We start from the raw sequence: 15,930 nt of genomic DNA, 5'->3' as shown, positions 1-15,930 counted from the left end.
TTGAATGATTTAGGGGATGCCATGTGGAATGCAGTTGTTGCATAAACATTATTTTATATTATTATAATATAATGATATAATATATAGATAGATAGATCTATTTATTTATATTTAATTGATTAAAAAATATTTATATTTTAATTATATTATATTGTGTAGTTGAATATTTAAGTTTATGTTGTGTAGTTAAATACTTTTAGTTAATATATTTTTCAATAAAAAGTAAATATGAAGCATTAATTATTGAACAATTTAGGGGATGCTATGTGGAATGTAGTTAGTTGCATAAATAATTTTTGTATGTAATATAATAGATAATAGATTTCTTTTTATAAAAATATTTAATATGTTTATTATTTTAAATGAGATATTTATAATTTATATTTTTTACTTTTATTGTTTTTGTGTAATTATTTGCATAAATCTTATTTTTATAAAATTATATATAATATATTGTAGAACGAAAAATACAATAATTGAAGGTATGAATTGTGTTTTATTTTTAAAATGATTTTAGCAAGATTAAAACAAAGTGATAAAACAGAACAAATAAGAACTATAAACATATAATAACACAAGTCAATTTATTTTGTTTCACCACCAACATGTTAGCTACGTTTAGTCCCTTTAAATTGAATGATTCAATCCACTAATTATGAACGATGCCACATGTCCACTGAATACTTACTAGTCAATCTGACTATGTTCAAGTCTTCTTAACCTTCTAGCTTAGTACGATCAAGTTGTTTAGGGATGCAATCACTATTGGATTAGATTACAAATTGAAAGTGTTTATGGGTTTTTATGAATAACTATAGCAAGAATGTGTTTACAAAGTTATGCTTTTAGAAACTAAGATATCTCTAAGCACTTAGAAAAGTAATATGGTTAAGAACTAAGGTGCAGAGACGAAAGTATTGTGTTTTTTGTAGCCTTTTTCGTCATCTTATTTAGTGAAGATTTCACGTTATTTTATAGAGAAACCTCAAAGTTATTAGGATTCCTTATAGTTGTCGTAATGGTAAGAAATCAACATGTATCAAGATGTTTTGTATCAAATATTTTTATATTGATTCACCATTAAAACTTGTCCAAACATGTTCTCATAATTGGTTTTGCATATCTTGATACATAGACAAAGAAGAGGAGAAGGTATGTCACACAAATATTCAAACACATAACATATTTAAGATGTTGAGCATAGGATAGTAAAGTTTGATTTATTCAGAGCGTTGATTTATTAGTAGTGTGTTGACTTTCAATCGGATCATTGATTTCATTAGAGCATTGATTTTTTCATCAAAGTGTTGACTTTCTATCAGAGTGTTGACTTTTTATCATAGTGTTTACTTCCTATCAGTGTGACAGGATCAAAAGTTTGTCACAATTATCAAATGCATAATTATCATATCATTGCTTGCAAAACATAATCACCAGAGTTGCAGTTGAGAGCGCGTTCATTAGACTCAAAATACAATTTTCAAAGCATTGTCGTGGTGTTCATTAAAATATCATAACAAAGCTCCCCTTAAAATATGCACGTTTAAAAGTAAATAACAAATAATGATATTCTAACAAGATGAATTTGATAAATATTAGTAATTGTTCTAAAAAACATATATTCCTCCTGTTGTCATTAAACAAAAAGAGTCGATCGTAGCAACAACATAACAAAGTAAAAAAAATATCCAAGCAAAAGAAAAAAAAAATTGAACTAAAGATTGGAGTTGGTCAACCTAACTAATATTAAGCCTAGAGTATACTGAATGTTCTCCTTATTCTTTGTTTTTTGGTTCATAAATGCCTTAGATTTAGCTTCTAGTCGATCAAAATATTCATGCTTGACAAATTGAGAAGGATCAAACACTACTGAGACCAATGATCAAACTCATAACGCGAGTTAAAGGTTCAAATGAGAAAAACAAATGAATTAATTCATTATTTCAATTGAAAATTGATATGATTGCTTTTTTTTTTTTGTGAATAATTAAATTGATTGATTTTTTAGATTAGTAATAATTAAATATATATATATATATTATAACAATATAAAAGTATGATAAAGTTGAATTGAATTTAATTAATTAATATAAAATTATAAAAATAAATTCATATAATGTCCAACTTAACAATATTGAAATTTTTTCGATTGAACTATGACTTAAATATATGTTTGAACACTTTTATACCTTTGTTATGTAACAAGAAACTTAAAAAAATATTACTAATTATACTATGTAAGATATAATTAACACAAATACAGGTAACAAATTTGTATATTTTAAAGTCTATTTAAATTGACTTATTTTTAGTTTATGTGGGCTTGTCTGCGTACTAGCATAAACATTTTTTTTTGTACTCAATACAAACATAAGCATTTGAAAATGTGTTTAGATAAATTTACAAAAAGTGGTTATGAGAGTTTCATAAGCCACTTATGTCGTATTTTCATAGGCTACCGCTATCAGTTTATACAAATGGTTACACAGAGCTTATAAGTTTGTAGCCTCATTGCAAATCCAACGTGTGTCATTCCTCAAACTTATATTTTTTTTATTTATTTACTGTTTATTGTCTTCTCCAACGGCAACCCCTTTCTTACTCAAGAGTTTACCAACAAAAAAATTAGAAAATAGACGCTTTTGTTTCTTGTATATATATATATACGTTTTAGAGTCTCCCTATAATGATGTTCTTGTATGTATGTTTTGTGTAAAAAGAAAAAATTATAAAATAAACAAAGAATATTCTTTTAATTTTTTTATACTTAAATAAATATAACTTATTTAATTAAGCATTTTGATATTTTCAAAAAAAATATAAGCATTTTGATAAAATTTAATTTATCAGATTAAGAAAAAATCTTCTTCGTCATCGTGCACCATAGAATTAGCCATTATTCTTTTATCATTTAATAAACTTTCTAGAAGGAGAATATATAATTTTAAAATTTTATTTTCAAATTCATGTCCTTGACATTTGAAAATATTATATATAGTCATTGCGGCACATTTCTTGGACAGAGTGATATGGGCCTACAATAATTTTTTTTAATCTTATATTGGCCTATAATTTAAGTGAAAATACTTATAAGTTTGAGTATTCATATGACTATAGTATTACTCATATATACCATCGCATATTATTTATTTTTAATTTGCAACAGGGCTATTTCATCTTTTTCAAACCGAACAAAATATTGTAGAATAAATCAAACATAATATTTGAATATGATTATTCACGAACAATCTTGGTTCGACAATGGTTAATATTTTCCGTTCAATGTCGATAATTGTTTATTATAATAATTGTTAAAATATTTGGTTTGTCATGATTTTGACATAAAATCTTGAGACACATTCTTGTGTATATTAATTTCAAATGTGAAATCTAAATCAATGATTTGTACCATATTAGTATATTTAATTTAATATCTATATACTAATTTCAAATGTGAAATTTAAATTTGATTTGTATATATTAGTATATTTAATTTAATTTCTAATTTTTAAAAGAGAGACAAAAGATTCTAAATTTGATGATTCATGGACAATTATGGAGATTCAAGTATCATTTGGAAGAAATTTAATATGATTTGGTTTTCGTAATTATAATTGTTTTTATTTTAGTTTTCATTAAAAAAAAAATTGTTTTGTTGACATTCCTATAAATACATATTCATTTTAAAATAGTTCATCGGTTTAACTTTTATTAAAAAAAACACTCTTATTATTAAGATAACATCATAATATTTTAAATAAAATATTTTTATGGTTAAATTACATTTGCGGTCCCTTAACTTAATTTTAGATAACGTTTTAGTCTTTTATATTTTTTTTTTCGAGTTGATCTTTTATTTTAATTTTAAGTGACAATTTGATATTTTATGTTTTAAAATGTCAACAATGTTGTCATTTTTTTTATAAAAATTCAAAAAAAATCATCAAATTTTTCAAACAAAACTCATAAAATTCACTATCATCTTCAATAAAATACAAATTTAATCAAATTCATAACTAAAATCTTGAAATAAACTCATATTTTCATTCTTTATATGATGTAGTTGGAGATGAAAATATGCGTGTATTTGAATATTTGAGTTATGAATTTGATAAAATTTGCATTATATTGAAGATAATTATTAATTTTATGGGTTTTGGTTGAAAATTTTGATGATTTTTTTTGAATTTTTGTACAAAAAGGATAACATTGTTGAAATTTTAAAACATAAAATATCAAATTGTCACTTAAAATTAAAATAAAGGACCAACTCGGGAAAAAAAGAAAATAAAATACTAAAACGTTACCTGAAGTTAAGTTAAGGGACCACGGATGTAATTTAGCCTATTTTTAATGAAAAATATAATAAATATTATAAATCATATTATTTTTTAAAAGGGAGACTAAAATTGAGAAATTTCTCATTTTTGTCACTGTAAGTTTATTTTTACAAATTAAATCTCGTAAGTTCAATTTAGTTTTAATATAATCCATGTCGTTAGTTGCTATTAGAAAAAAAAAATTATGTGGCAAACAGATGAATGACTAGCAGTTTGATGTGATTGATAAATAAATTAAATAATTAAAAAATGAAATTAAGTAATTAAATTGATTAAAAAATAAATAGAAAAAGAAATGAAGGAAAGTTAAAGGTGTATTTTAGTCTCTCAATTCAAAATCAGAAATATATTTGGAGATTAGAATTCCCTCCTCCTTTCTTTATCATCACATCACTATTACCATATAACTAACATCGCATCACCATCTAAAAAAAATTAACAACTCTAAGGGGTCTACAAACAAAAACAAAAAATTAAACATTAAACTAAGTAAATGTAAACTATAACTAAAAAAAATAAACATAAAAGTAACATATTTAAAAAAAATTACTCACATCATCTCCAAAATCACAGTTTAAGATTTTCATCAATGTTGGATATGAATATACGCATTGTTTTCCTACACTCACATTCAGACAATTGAAAATGAGTTGAGTTTGGACCAGACGAACATGATGTCATGGTTAAATAAAAAAGTAGCATATTAAGATTCGAAGTTGATAGTGATGCGATGATGGTTATTCGAAGATGGTGTTTCGATAATGATGACTTGATAATGGTGATATGATGATAGATAAAGGAGGAGAGAACCATAATCTCAAATTTTATTTCTGATTTTGGATAGATAAACTAAAACATAACACCTTCAATTTCTCTTCATTTATTTTTAATTAATTTAATTACTTAATTTTATTTTTTAATTGGTTAATTTATTCATCTGCAACATCAAACTCAAACTATTAAGTCACTATTCTATTTGCCGCATAAGTTCTTTTTAACAGCTTGTCGGGTTTTAAAATGAAAGAAAATTACACAAACGAAAACGAGAAATGCGCAAATTTACAAAGACAAATCAAATATTTAAGTCAAAAATAAAATAGAGATTAGAAATCAGAGTATATTTTCAAAGGGATATCAAAATAGGAAACTCTAATTTCCACTGTATTTCTCTTAGATTCACTCATTATCTCTCCCTCTTCTAATTGTCGCCCATATTCTCGCCCTCTTTTCACCGTCAAACGACACTATAACCTTTGTGTTTGTGTCTCCCTCTTCTTTCTCAAACAGTGTCATTGTCTTCTTATGTGACAACATCAGTTCCGACCACTATCGTGTCTCGTCATCTGTTTCGTGAGTTATGTGTTATCTTCTGCTTCCAAATATAATTTTGGCCATGAGCAAAACATCTTTGTGACCATAGTTTATCTCCTCTGCAAAAGAATTGTGGTTGTTGCGGTAAAAAAAGATGAGTCGTTGGCTACCACCTTGGATAAATGATGAGTTTGTGATTACCGCTAATGAAATACAACAACATCACCACCAAAGAATTACGAAAAAGATGAATGCGGTCGAAGATGACGAGTTCACAATGTTAGGTTTGTTTTAGGAAAGACGGAGACTAAAAAAATTTGAGGTTATTTTTAAATTAAAAAATATTATGTTTTAAATTATGTATTAAATTAAACAGTGTTAAATATTTAATTATGTTCAGGTTAATAACGTGAATTATTTAATTAATTTTTATGTCACTTTAATAGAGTTTGTTATCGGACAATTTTTTAACAAAAGTTGGACCGAATAATTACTTTAAAATAAATATGTATTTATAGAGATCTAAACTAAATAAAAAAAATTACGAGGATCGACATAAAATAACTTATAGTTACAAATATGAAATATATACCAATAGTAAAATCAGCAGCTATAAATGTTAATATTGACCTAGAAAAGTATGTTTCATTCTAAATTTGATTTGTAATATAAAATCAACGGTTATAAATGTTAATGATATTGACCTAGAAAAATATTATTGTTAATTGATTTCACTCCTTATTTGTATTATACTATTGTGAGTACATGCAATTGTATATGTGATTTTTTTACTATTTTATCTAAAATAAATAAATAATTTTGCTAACTACATCCCTTTTTTGCTATCCATACCCCTCAATTTTTTCATAAAAATGAAATACTCATAATGTTCTTGTTTATTTATATCATTTTTTAAACTCTAATTTATCTTTCTATCTTCATTTTCTATATCATATTCATATTCATCTTTTTTTCTCACACCCCTTTCTCCTTCTTCCTCAATTTTCAGCAAATTCAACATCGTGAACTCAATATTCGTACGTGAAGTGAGTTTGTGTATGACTTATGTGAACTGAGTTTGTATAAGAACGTATGTGATTTGTGAACTAAGTTTGCGTACTTGAATTAAATTCACGTAAAATAATCATATTTTGAAGAAAAACGAACTCAAACGTAGATTAGTAAATATACTTTGTTGGGTGATTTTAACCATAATATGAAGATGAGATTTATGAAGTGTATTTATGAGTGAGTAATATGAGTTTTGTATGATTATGAGTTGTGATGTGTGAGTTATGAGATTAATGATTGTAATGAAAAGACAAATAGATTTATAGAATGAGACAGATAAACAAAAACATTTTAAATATTTTGTTTTTATGAAAAAAATTAAGGAATTTAAATAATAAAATTAAAAAATAAAACAATTGAAAATGCAACAATATTTTCAAATACAATAAAAAAAAGAACAGTAAATATAATTTAATTTAAATAAAAATTGAGAACCGTATTTATGCGAGAGTTTATGTCATCTATTGACAAAAAATAAATCATTAAAATATACTCCTGTTATAAATACAAATCACTTTTTTATTTTAACACGGCAAATGTATTTTTTTATTATGTTCATTAGTTAAATAATTAATTGGTTCACACCAATATTGCATAGAAGTGCCTAGCAAACAATGTATTTTTTTTGTTCATTATTTAAATAATGATCAATTAGTTCACACCAATATTAAATAGAAGTGCCTTCCGTTAACATTTGTTCCACATTCTTGTCTAATAAAACAGTGACGTACATTTCATTTCAATTAGTATGTGAAAGTGTTGTATAGTTCTGTCATGGCTCTAATGTACACATTATTATCACCCCCTCTCCATTTAAACCAAGCAACACTACTAATAAAAAGATTACCTCTTCTTGGTTCTAACTATCAATGGAGTGCTGCAGATCTTCTTTGTCAGTCTCATCAGAGACTCAACCAGGTATGACTAACATTTATTTTCTTTTCTGAAAGACTAATGACAGTTTTTTTGATAACTTAATTAATTTAAAAAAAAATAATAATCACTTTAAAATATTGGTTACAACTTCTCTTAAAAAGATTATTTATTATCTTTTAATAATTATTATATACAAAATTTCTAAAATATTATTATACTTTACATTAAAAATAATAAAAAAAACACAATATTAACAACAACAAAAAACAGATGATGTAGCACTCATTCATTGGTGCGTTTCTCTTTTTTGAGATTTGTTCCAAAAATTGTGTTTTCAATCAAACCTTTACAGACACGTGCAGCGTGCGTGAATTATTTTATTCTATCTTTTTCTCTTTTAATAGATATTATCCGTAGAGTTTATCGTGCGATACTCAATAATTTTCGTTTTTTTGTTGAAAGTAAATAATATCTATTATAAGAGAAAAAGATAGAATAAAATATGCGTTATTTTATTCTATCTTTTTTTCTTTTAATAGATATTATCTACTTTCAACAAAAAACGAAAATTATTGAGTATCGCACGATAAACACTATAAGAGTAATATATATGTACACAATAAGAGTAAACAAAAATGCATCATATTATATATCTGATTTAAATCTATTATTAATAAATTAAAACTATGCGTTGGGTCCAAGGAAATAGCTTATTAGACTATTAATCAACTCGAGTTCTAATTCCTACTCATAATTAGTGCGTGAGTGCGACGCGTCAATTATTTTCGATGGAGGAAATATATAGAAAATCATAAAATTCTTTCCATGTAGTTCTTAAAAATATATTCATATTTATTTTAAAGTCACCTAATATTTATCATTTAAATTTTTAAATAATTTTTTTAAATATATTTAGAAAGTTATGAGTCTAAAATTTATTTATTTTTAATAAAATATAAGTTAAATATACATTTTAAAGTACCACAAGCTTACAAATTAACATTTAATTAATCTTTAATTACAAATTTCTAAATTTTATCTCTATAAAATTTCAACAAAAAGTAATTGAACTGCAAATATTTTACTTAATATTTTTCAATAAAAAGTAATTGAAATATTAACTCTTGATTGAGTTGGAGATGCCATGTTGAATGTAGTTAGTTGAATACAACTTGTTTTATATGACATAATAGACGGATTTATATTTATATTTTAAAAACTATTATTATAATTAAATATATATTACAGTCTATACATATCAACTATTTCTTTTTATGAAAATTTGTAATATGTTAATTATATTGTAATGAGAAATTAATAATTTATATTATTTTTGTTATAATTAGTTGCATAACCCTTCTTTTATAAATTTATGTGTAATGTACTATGCATTTTAATTTATGTTTAGTTGCAATATTGACTTTCTTAGTTTTTTAATTGTACCAGTTTCGCTCCTTTAGTTTTAAATAAACAATTTTGATCACTAATTTTTCTAACTTCTTATAGTCTTTTGCTCTTATTTTGAAAAGTCAATGTTGTTATGGTAAATTATAGTCTTATGGCAAATTATAGTCTTGTGCTCTTATTTTGAAAAGTCTTACTCCTTCAACTTTAACATTCATTCTTTAGTAAAATACATTAAATTGAAGAAAAATAATGTAGTTGATTAAATCTTCCTAAATAAATAATGTGTTATATTATTTTAACAACTTTATTTGTTGTAGATAAATTTAAATTATTTTAACAATTGTCTTTGTAGATGAATTAAGAATTTAATTATATTTTGTCAACAATTTTCTCTTATTATTTCTCCATGTCAGATAAATAAAAATTAATTAAAAATAATAATAATAATAAAGTAAATTATATTAATAAAATAAAATTAATTAAAATGAACAAAAAAATACATTAAATTAAAACAAAAAATACCATAAATTAATGAGTTGGGGACACTCCGTTGTGAAAGGAAGAAACAACTTCCTCACATTGAGTTGTTAAAATAATATAACACGTTATTCGGTATTTGTTTAGGCACATCTAATCAACTGTATTTTTTTTCTTCAATTTAATGTATTTTATTTTAACTTATTAATAATATTTTAGTTTAATGTATTTTTTTGTTCAATTTAATTAATTTTGTTTTATTAATATAATTTACTTTATTATTATTAATTTTATTAATTTTTATTTATTTGATACAGAGAAAAAATAGAAATAAGTTGTTAATACATCTAGTCAACCACAACTTTTTATTCAATTTAATGTATTTTATTTTAATTTATTAATAATATTTTATTTTTTAAAATATTAAAATTATTTTTATTATATTAAATAAATAATTTTCTAATTACAAAAATAAGAAAGAAAAAAAAATAATTAGACCGAGTACATGGTCACATACTGGAGATGCGACATTTTTAAGTTAAAAAAAATGTCATTCAGCATTTCGCATGTCGGACTTGCGATCAACCAATAGAATTCAAAAGTAGAACATTTTGGTATTATTTATTCATAGCGTGGTAATTTAATACAAAATAAAAAAAATTAAAATAAACATTCCTAATATTGTATATCTCATTTAAATCTAAAACTTGTGAATTTATTAATTATTTTATTTAGATATGAAAAAAGAAGCATATCACATACATTTTTATCATTAAATGAATTTTTGTGTTAATACTTGTATATATATATATACATATAATAATAACGAAAGATACGAGGATATTAAAAAAAATAGAAAATATCTCAACTCATCATGTGAAATGTAGCCAGTTGCATAAACTTTTATATAATAGATCTCAATTAATTAATTAGTTCACACCATTATTAAATATTAATGTCAATGGATGTATGTATATATTTTTGTTGACAGATGCATGTATAATACTTGTGTATAAAAATAAAACCATTTTTAAATTTTAACTTATTAAAAATATAAATATTATTAAATTTAATGTTACATCTGGATTTTCTTTCTATATATATATTTTTTTATCAAAATACTACACTTTTAAAAAATAATTTAAAAATGTTCTATTTTTAAGTATAGTTATTGATCCCTCAACTAAAGGTCACATCTTGAAAATGCTACCATCTATATATATATATATATATATATATTTTATTAATACTTTAATTATTCTTTAATAAATTATGCATAATTAAAATATTTAAAAATTCAAAATACTATTAATAAAATAAAATATATTAATAAATAATAATAGTGATATTATAAATTTTAATAATAATAATAATAAGAAGAAGAAGAATATTTTTAATAATATTATTAACTTTAATTTAATAATAATAAAGTAAATTATATTAATAAAATAAATTAAATTAAATTGAACAAACAAAACACATTAAATTAAAGAAAAAAATACCACAAATTAAAAAAAATACATCAAATTCAAATTTTATTATTATTTTCATTAATTCAAGTTGTGGTATTTTTATTCATTAATTAAATATGTTTTGTTTGTTTAATTTAATTAATTTTATTTTATTAATATAATTTACTTTATTATTATTATTAAAATTATTATTATTTTAATAATGTATTTTATTTTATTAATAGTATTTTGAATTTTTAAATATTTTAATTATTTTTAATTTATTAAATAATAATTAAAAATATTAATATAATTGAGGAAATATATATATACTAGTAGATGATCGCATCCCTAAGATGTGACATATTAAGGATAAAAAAAATTTGTTTCAGATTATAGCATTCCAATTTAGGATAAGCAACTTAGCTTAAAAAGTAAGACATTTATGTATTCTTTTTTGGAAGTGTGGCATTTTGGTGGAAAAAAAAAGATATTAAAAAAAAGTCTTATATTGAGTTTAAATTTAAAATATTACTGTTATAAAAAAATTTATTATAATATTTATATTATTTCATCTATTTGAAAATTTAAAATTATACTCCAATCATAAAAACAAATCAATACCGTGAATTTTTTAACCCAATAAGATATATATGTTTTTGTTATGTTTGTTATTTAAATAATTAATTAGTTCACACCAATATTATAAATAGTTGTGCCTCTCCTCTCATTAGTGAGAAGTTCATTTTGTTCCATTGTTTAATCAAACACTGTCTACACATTTCATTTCAACTAGTTTGTGAAAGTGTTGTGTTGTTCTATCATGGCTCTAATGTACACATTATTATCACCCCTCTCCATTTAAGCCAAACAACGCCACTACTAAAAAAATCAACTCTTTTTGGTTCTAACTATCAATGGGGTGCTGCAGATCTTGTGTCAGTCCCACCATAGACTCAATCAGGTAGAACAAACATTTTTTTTTTATCTGGCAAGGGATATTGTTGAATTTGTGATAGTTTTTGTTTCATTTAAAAAAAAAATCATTTTCAAAAGTTTCTTATGTCTTTTTAAAAATATTTAAATGTAGTTTTAGTCTTCTATTATATTTATTATGTAACTTTTATCCCCTAATTTTTTAATGTAATTTTAGTATCCTAATTTTCTTTTGAAACATTTTAGCTGACCTTCAATTTAACACCTAAATTGGATGATGTTGCAATTATAATTGTTTTTTTATTATTTAAAATATTTTTTATAAAATTAAAATAATTATTTTATTTTTATAACACAAAATAAATTAAAACAAATAAAAAGTATAACAAAAAATATAAAATAGGAGTTTTGTCAACTCAAAATATATGTGAGATAATTATAATAAATTTTATTATTTTTTAAAATAAAAAATATATCATTTTAATAATCAGATGTAATGCCACTATTTTGATAAATTTACTATCATACAATTATATGTAAGATTGTTCAAATAGTATGTACGGTAACCGTTGTAAAATCATAAACTAGATAAGTTCCAACGACATTATAGATTGCTCCGTCTTCTTTTACCGACGGAGACGCATTGAATGTGATCTGTTGTGTTTTCTTTGTTTCACGAATACTCCTTCTCATTTCTTCTTTCTAGATCTCATTTCGTACGTTGAATAACACTTCCTTTTGGGATGATTGTCGGAAATTATTTCAACATTTCCAAACCGATTTGATTTTTTAAAAATGGGTTTTCAAACAAATTGACGGGGTAGGGTTTTAGATTTTTATTTGACTTAAATGTAATTTTGTCAATTTATTTTTATAAATTTATAAAATTGATTTTCTTATTTTAAAAATAGATATTTTCAAATTTTTTAGTTAAAAATAAAATATTTTTTCTTTTGGTTTTTATTTTATAAAAAATAAAATAACCATTTTAGATTTAATAAAAATTATCTAACAATTTAGTTACTACGTCATCTAAATTGATTATCAAATGGAGGGTAAAACAAAATGTCTCAAATTCCTTAAGTTTGAAAATTAAGTAAAAATAATAATGAACGAAAATTACATATCAAATAAAAATGCGTTTAACCCTTTTAAGAAAACGAAAAAAATGTAAAAATCATTTATAATTGTTCTTCATAGCTTTTCATATAATTCATTTTTTTTATAATTAATTTTTCAAAAAAGATAATTTTTACTAAGACAAACAAACACAAATAATTTTTCATTTTCTTAAAAATCTCTAAAATATAATTTTTAATTAATTATAAAATACTAAAATATATTTTTTTTAATCTAAAACTAACGGTGCACAAGAATTGTTATACTACTGTTTAGTTCATAATTCATAGTCATATTAGTTTTGTCTTCTTTTTTTTTTTCCCAATTATTTTTTATTTTTTATTTAAAATTCTTTTTCTGTCAAATAAAATTGAAGTTTAAATATACATTTTGCCATTATAAATATGAAAATACCATTTATTTTTAATTTTATTCTCTGTAAATATTTATGTTAGTCTTTATTTAAAGGATCTAAAATCAATTGTTTTTATACAAACATTACAAAGACTAATTTTAATATAAATAAATTTTGTAAAGAATAAAAATAAAATAAAAAAATATATTTCCAAGACTAAAATGATATATTTGCGTACACTTGGAAAATTGAGATGAGACTCGTTCTGAAATATGCATGCATGTGTTATTTTGAATGGCTGTAGGTAAGGAAAAGGTCATGTGGAGTTTATGCATCACTATCAGAAACGGGAGAGTATCCTTCTGAGAGTCCACCAACACTACTATTGGATACCATAAACCATCCAAATCATATGAAGAATCTCTCTACCAAGGTACACTAACTCATATACATTGAGTTTTTCTCTTCTTCTTCTAATATAATAGTATAGCTGGATAAGGTATATATGAAGTTCTGCCACATGCCTCATATGCATTGATTTATTGATGATGTAGGAATTGAAACAACTTGCGGATGAACTGCGTTCAGATGTTATTTTCAAAGTTGCTAAAACTGGGGGACATTTGGGATCAAACCTTGGTGTTGTGGAACTCACTATTGCACTTCACTATGTTTTCAATGCTCCTAAAGACAAAATCTTGTGGGATGTTGGCCATCAGGTTGGTTGTTTGTTATTATTAATTATTTGATAACACAATTGAGATGTTAGTAATCATAGTGACCTGTTTTAAAAAATAGTAGTTAGTATTAGTTGATTTTTTCTAGGGTATAACACTTGGCCTTTAATTATACAAACTTTTGTGAATTTTGCAGTGTTATCCACATAAAATTCTTACCGGTAGAAGGAAAGAGATGCATACTCCGAGGCAGACGGGTGGATTGAGCGGGTTTACAAAACGGTCTGAGAGTGAATTTGATTGTTTTGGCGCTGGTCATAGCTCAACAACAATATCAGCTGGGCTAGGTAATTCTTTTATTCTTATCTATATGTTAATTTTTATGCTATAGTTTATATAAGTAAATTAGTTAGTAAATTATTTCATGAAGAATTAAATTTGAAGATGATATGGCATGCACTCGGAGTTTTGAACTATGTAGCATAAACACTTCAAGTTGAAGCTAAGTTTGGCACACATGTGACTACATGTCAGCATCAGTGTTGTGTTTGATATCCTTATATGTGTCAGCGCTTTATAGGTTCTGAGCATGTCTATCTTAATTAGAGATTGAACTTATAGAGATCCTAATATATTTGATTATGTCATTCAAGTTTCTGCTCTGCCATAATAACCGTTTTTATTGAGTTCCTAGATATGAAATTATCCTTAACTTTGAAAATCAACCACTTAGTTAGTTCTAATTTATCAAAAAAAATAACCTATCTCATGAAAAACTTACATTAATGCACAATTAATTGTTATTGATTTGATTCTAATTGTGTTAGGCATAAGATGATTTTATATCTCGTGCTGCAATTACAGCACTGCTTCATATGAGTAATGAACAATTTGTTTTGTGAATTTTGACATTATACTACTTTATAAACAGGAACGGCAATTGGAAGAGATCTGAAGGGAGAAAAGAATAATGTAGTTGCAGTTATTGGCGACGGCGCCATGACGGCCGGTCAAGCTTATGAAGCCATGAACAATGCCGGTTATCTTGATACCGACATGATTATTATTCTAAATGACAATAAACAGGTCTCTCTACCTACTGCTAATCTTGATGGTCCAATACCACCTGTTGGTGCTTTGAGTAGTGCTCTCAACAGGTTACAATCAAACAGACCTCTTAGAGAATTGAAAGAGGTTGCCAAGGTAAGCATTAGTACAGTTCCTCATTCCCAAGTCTATCTTTGAAGAGTTTTTTTTATAGATAAATGTTAATAGTTAGTATATATTGTAGGGGGAATGAGAAATATTAATAGCAAACATTGAATCCTGAACCTTCTGCATTGCATATGATTTATTCGCCTGGATTTAATTTTCTAGCAGCAAAAGTTTCGGTTTCTGATTCTGTATAAAATGAAATCTGTTATGCAGGGAGTTACCAAAAAAATTGGTGGCTCAATGCATGAATTGGCTGAAAAAGTTGATGAATATGCTCGCGGTATGATTGGCGGTTCTGGATCAACACTTTTTGATGAGCTTGGACTTAATTATGTTGGCCCTGTTGATGGTCATAACATTGATGAACTTGTTGCAACTCTTGAAGAACTTAAGTGTTCTGAGAAAACTGGTCCTGTACTAATCCATGTCGTCACTGAAAAAGGCTATGGATACCCGTATGCAGAAAAAGCAGCTGACAAGTACCATGGTAAAACAGGCATTCAAATTTTATTTTGCCCTTCATTTCCATGGGAAATGGAATTGGCGTTGAAATACCACCAGGGAATAAAGGCATTCCTCTTGAGGTGAGTTAGAACTATTAATCATTTACATTAATACCCTTATAAGAAGAAGTGCTAATATTTTGACATGTTAATAGATTGGAAAAGGTAGGATAGTGATTGAAGGGGAAAGAG

At 24.5% G+C, this 15,930-nt stretch overlaps 1 pseudogene; it reads left to right on the top strand.

Moving 5' to 3' along the window:
- Positions 1–7,444: 7,444 nt before the first annotated feature.
- The window catches only part of LOC101496242 (1-deoxy-D-xylulose-5-phosphate synthase 1, chloroplastic-like), a 9,114-nt pseudogene continuing 628 nt past the window's right edge, over positions 7,445–15,930 (top strand).

This window comes from Cicer arietinum, chromosome 1 (genome assembly GCF_000331145.2).
Source record: "Cicer arietinum cultivar CDC Frontier isolate Library 1 chromosome 1, Cicar.CDCFrontier_v2.0, whole genome shotgun sequence".
NCBI lineage: Eukaryota > Viridiplantae > Streptophyta > Magnoliopsida > Fabales > Fabaceae > Cicer > Cicer arietinum.
The sequence above is the reverse complement of the archived record's forward strand: the minus strand, read 5'-3'. Positions and strand labels throughout refer to the sequence as shown.